Below are 5,593 nucleotides of genomic sequence, written 5' to 3'. Positions count from 1 at the left end.
CATTGTTTTGGAGGTTGGAACTTTTTGAGGCGAAACTCTGCTGGATTGAGAGCTCAACTTTGGAGTTTTGAAGCTTTGAAGACTTGGACATTTTCAGATCTGGTTCTTGGCGATCATCCACGTCAATCAAGGCAGGAGTTCAAGAGAGAGATCAGATCTGAGATCTACACGGTCATCCTCCGGATCAAAACTTGGTTTTTGATCCCGAGAAGAGTATTGATTTCGCTTGGTCGATTTCTATTACTAAAGGCTATTATTTCCTTGGTGAAATAGTACCTCCGGCTGTTATTTCACGAGCTGTTATTTCCTTCGTGAAATAACACCCGTCATACCGTGTAGATCCGACCGGATCAAGATCGCGTGGTGGTCCATGGATTAACCCCGACGCAGGCGAAGAACCCACACAAGCAAGAGACCGCAAAACAGGATCTTGCGATTTATTCTAAAGGAAAGTTGTAATTTTTCTTTTTTCTTTGATTTTGTTGTAACCGGATCTTATAAAAAGACCGGATCTTTTGTAACCGAAAAACAGTTGCTTAAGGAACAATGAATTCAATGAAAATGACTTTCACCGCGAACAAACTGGTGACCACAGTGGGAGCCACCGATCTCGCTGCCGAGATTGTTGCGTCGCAGCCGCGGATCTTGATCCCGGTCGAGGAGGAGGTCGAGTATGAATTCGACCAATAAAAGTTCGAGGAGTATCTGTCATCCTCTGGATCCACCTCCCCCCGCAAGTCCAAGAAGTTCTCCTCCAGGAGAAAAGTCCGTTTGTATGAAGAAGTGCAGAATGCCAACGAAGATCTCACCCCAATTGATGCCGAAGTTGCATCGGGTGAAGCTCCACCGACCTCCAACCAGGTCAAACCTGTTCTCGCCAATGCCTCCACCGTTGAGGGCGTAGTGACTCTCTTAAAGAGAGCCCGCCAGAGGCGACGTCAACGCCTGGCGCGGCAACTCACAAAGGCGATGGAGTCCACTGACGGAGTCCGCTATAACGCGGATCTGAAGAACAGGAGAGGCAAGCAGCCTCAACAAACAATGAATGGTAGCTCCTCCAAGCCGCCAACGAATGAATGGATCCGTGTCAAACAGAATCGTTCAACACTTGATGAGCGCATTCGAAAGCGCTGCGCACTATCAGCGCAAGCACGGGATCAAGTCCAGGAAGCCCGCAGAAGACTGCAGAAGGAAGTGGCCAAAAAGCCGCCACCAACCCGCAAAGTCTGGAGGCCGAAGTCTGAAGTGGCGATTCAGGCTAAAGAGCAACCTTTGCAGCCTTCAGCAAAAGTTCAACCTCCGGCGAACCAACCTAAATCCCTAATAATTACCATAGCTACTCCGGGAGATCACGCAGAATCATCCCGAAGAAAGAAGTCAGTTTTGGAGCGTCTCGGTCCATATCCCGATGAAAGAAACAAAGCTCCAGTTCAAGAACGTTTGGGCCCGATAAAGAAGCCCCGAACGACTCAACATGCTGGGAGTCGCCGCCACCCTCAACATGACAAAGAGATCAGGGCAGCGCATTGAAGTCCAGGGGCCCGTTGAGAACTCACGCCCACAAAAGCGTGTTTCGAGGTGCGTGACTCTTGAAAGCCCAAGGAAGACAGTTCGCCCTCAGAAGGAAATATTATCGTCTGATGACGATAGCGTTATACCTAAGAAGTCATGCCAACACACGATAGGTTACTCCGACCTTCAAGCAGACGAGTTGTACTATCGTGCTGGGGGTACGAGTAAAACTAGAAAAAGGAGTCCACGAGAACAAGAAACTCAATGCCCCTGTTCCAAACTCATTCGGACAGTATTGTCTGAGTGTAACTACATCAAGACAGTTCCTGAAAGAGTTTTAGTTTTCGAAAGACTCAGTACCGAAACGCTAAAACCAAGGCCTAGGTGTTTCTGACGAAGGAGAGCGGTGGTTGAAGACGAAGAATTTCCGAGGGTCACCACTAATATGACCAGCAAAGGGACATCGACATGGGATAATCCCAAGTCGATTCCGGAAGCATCCCGACGTATAACCCGTCTGCAGTCTGGAGCCATCAAACGAGAAACTTACAGTAGAGTTCGGATAAGATTACCTTCAGAAGATGAAGAATCGGATGCCGGCTCTGCGGTCACATCAGATAATACGGTATCCAGCGAGGGACAACCCCGCGAGGCACTTATAATAAGTGCGGAACAAGTGGCCAAGATGCTTGAAGAAGCCATGGCTAAACAACAGGAGAGCTTCAGGTTCGAAATGCAGATGGCCATGCAGAACATGAGAGAAATGCATGACCAACAAATCCAAGCACTGACAAACCAGCAAGGCGAACCAAGTCGTCGTAACCAGGTTAATCAGGAAAATGAAGATACAAATGCGAATGAAGCTCATAATGCTAATAATCCTCCCGTCAATGCTGGGGGTGGTAACGAGAATGCTAGCGAAAACACAGGTGAAAGCTTGAAGATTAAAAACCTCGAGAGCAAAATCAATACATTGATTTCCGCTCAAGAGATGAAGAAGACGGGCATTCCTTGTCCATACCCAAGAGAATGGGAATCGATCCCGTATCCGGCGAAGTTCAATCTAATTAACTTCACGTCGTTTAATGGGATGGGTTCACCCACTCAGCATTTGATTTACTTCAAATCACACCTAGGGGTTATCTCTGGTAATGAGCCTCTGATGGTAGGTCCTTCGTTGGCACTCTTCGTGGAGCCGCCTTCGATTGGTATCACCGCCTCAAGCCAGAAAGCGTGAATAGCTGGGATGACATGGAGACTAAATTCCTCGCTAACTTCTTCAACGACGACACCGAGATATCCATCGGGTCGTTGCTTGACGAAAAACAAAAAGACGGGGAATTGGTTGATACCTTCGTCAAAAGGTTCAGGAACAAGGCGATGAACTGTCGGGACCCGATCACTGAGGAGTTCATTCTCCAGACTTGCCACAACAACCTCACATTAGACGTGTTGGAAGCAATGGGGATAGCACCGTCCAAAACATGGAAGGATTTGAAGGTCCAAGGAGAGCAAGCCGAGCGATTCCTCAAAAGAAAGAAGGCGGAAAGAGGCCAACAGGCGACGAATGCTCTGCAACAGAATTTCGTCCCACGAGGGAAAGATAAGGCACATGCTAATGCAGTTGATGCTAATCAAACTTTCCAATTACAACCTCAGCAACAGCCGCAGCAACAAGCACCACAACAATCTCGGTCGCAATGGCAGCAACGGCCTCAGAAGCAGAAATCTTCGGAGCCAAGATTTCCTAAGGTGTACTCCTTCAAGGATGACGAAGTTCCCGGCATCTTTAAGTACCTGTTGGAAAATAACAAGATTCAGCTTCCGTCGATCGTGGATCAAGAAGGGGCTATCAAAGTGACAGATCCGAAGTATTGCGCATACCATAGAGCGGTCCATCACCCTACAAAGTCATGCTACCATCTTAAGGATAAAATCCAGGCTTTAATTGATGTAGGCGTCATAACCCCGAAGCCGTCCAAGAATGTCGGAGCAAAAGCAGTATCAATCAGCTTTGGATCGGTGCCCACAACATGGTTTAAACCAGAACGCATCACCAAAGTAGGAATGAAGATAGTGAACGACGACCCACATGGACAGCGCTAAAAAGGACTTGTGCCACACACAGCCCCAAACGGCGAAATCCTCTGGGTTCATCCTGATCTAATTGAAGACGATCAGTGGGCAACTTCCTCGACCAGAAAGGGTAAAGGCAAGTCCTATAATGCTTCCTCCGCGATATGTGAAGAAGATGGTAATGAAGCTCCTACCTTCCCGCTCTCCGAAGAAGAACAAGAAGTCTTTGCCACTAGAAACGGAAATGAGTATCACTTCAACTATCCATCACCTAGTGATCAGTTAGCTGAGCAGGGGGTGACTAAACGGGGACCAGCTAAAACTCTCACGGAGCTGGGGGTGATTACGACTCCTAGACCAGTTGAAGAAGCTCGATGACAGCCGGTTGATAAACAGAAAGAAAAGAGGCCCCAGGAGGTTCAGAATCCGAAGCAGTCTCGTTTCAATCGTCCGATTGGAAGAGATAAACCGGAAAGCTCGAACACTCCGCACGTCTTCGATATTATGGCTCAACTAGCTAACATCCCAGCGCGGATAACATTGTATGAGTTGCTACGGTTGTCTAAAGAAACCATCAAGACCCTTGGGTAAAATCTGGGTAAAGTGTCAAATGGGAGATTTGAAGACAGAAGTCACATGTTATGTGATCGATGCCGAGACTTCATATAACATACTATTGGGTCGGCCTTGGATCCATAGTAACGTTATAATCCCCTCCACTCTCCATCAGTGTTTGAAATATGTCGACACTGATAATAAGGTTAGGACGGTGGTCGCGGATAAGCAACCGTTCAAAGGGTATGAGAATTATTTCACTGATTCTTTCCTTTATGATAACGAATCCGATACTGAATCATCGGCCCATGGCACGGACAGCGGAGAAGAAGCTGATACCGAAGCCGGATTTGATTACAATGGAGGTTATGTTTTAAACGACATTGTACCCTTTATAATCAACCTTGACGATAAACAATCGTCAGAGGGTAGTTGTAACTGGTAACTTGCCAATAATGAAATAAATAACGATTTAGAGTACTCCCTGTCTCTTGATGATGTGATAAAAGAATTGTATGATAATCCCGATTTATATCTGCCGCTTTGATCGTCCTATATAGCAAAGGAACACCTCCAACATTCTTTCGGAACAACCCTGGTCATCCCGACCAAAATAGGAGGTGAAAAAGAAGTGATTTACGGTAAAGGAAAAAGCTCTCCATTACCAGATCATTTCTTAAGGGTTATCTAAGTATAGCCCGGAAGTGCGCAAGCTTATGGAAAAACAGGGATATGATTTCACACTCGGAGAAGGTTTATACTTCGATCGAGGTCCTCGTATTCCAGCCAAAGCGGCATATGTACCAAAAGGGAAACCAGGCGATTATTATAAATACAGACGAGGGTTAGGGTATGAATCTTCTTCAGAAGACGAATGTTGCTGGTTAATCAATAACCAATCATCTGAGCAATACAAAGATGGATATTCGTCAGATTCCTCAGAATGGGATTCCGATATAAGTCTGGGGGAAGCATTCAAAGCCCTAATGGTGAACATGGCTACAGCTAATCCGTCCACAATGGAGAACGATGATCAAATGCTAACATGGGAAGACCCGTGGGTTCATCACCTGAACATGCAGTATGGTGATAGGTTCGAACAGAGAGAACCCCCCACTGAAGATAAAATAGTCCAAATTAACATGGGTGATAAGGCCAACCCAAAGCCCATATTCATCAGTGATAGTCTTCCCTCAAATGAGAAGGAGGAATTAATTGCTCTCATCAGGGAATATATTGACGTCTTCGCGTGGAACTATGAAGATATGCCAGGGCTCGACCCCAATGTGGCAATGCACGCCTTGATATCAAGTCGGATGCCAAACCTGTTAAACAACAGCAAAGACGGTTTCGTCCACAGATTATGGAAGCCATCGAGGCAGAGGTTAAGAAATTGATCGAATCAGGATTTATCCGAGAGGAGAAACATCCAGACTGGCTAGCCAATATT

Source organism: Asparagus officinalis, chromosome 8 (assembly GCF_001876935.1).
Source record: "Asparagus officinalis chromosome 8, Aspof.V1, whole genome shotgun sequence".
NCBI lineage: Eukaryota > Viridiplantae > Streptophyta > Magnoliopsida > Asparagales > Asparagaceae > Asparagus > Asparagus officinalis.
The sequence above is the reverse complement of the archived record's forward strand: the minus strand, read 5'-3'. Positions refer to the sequence as shown.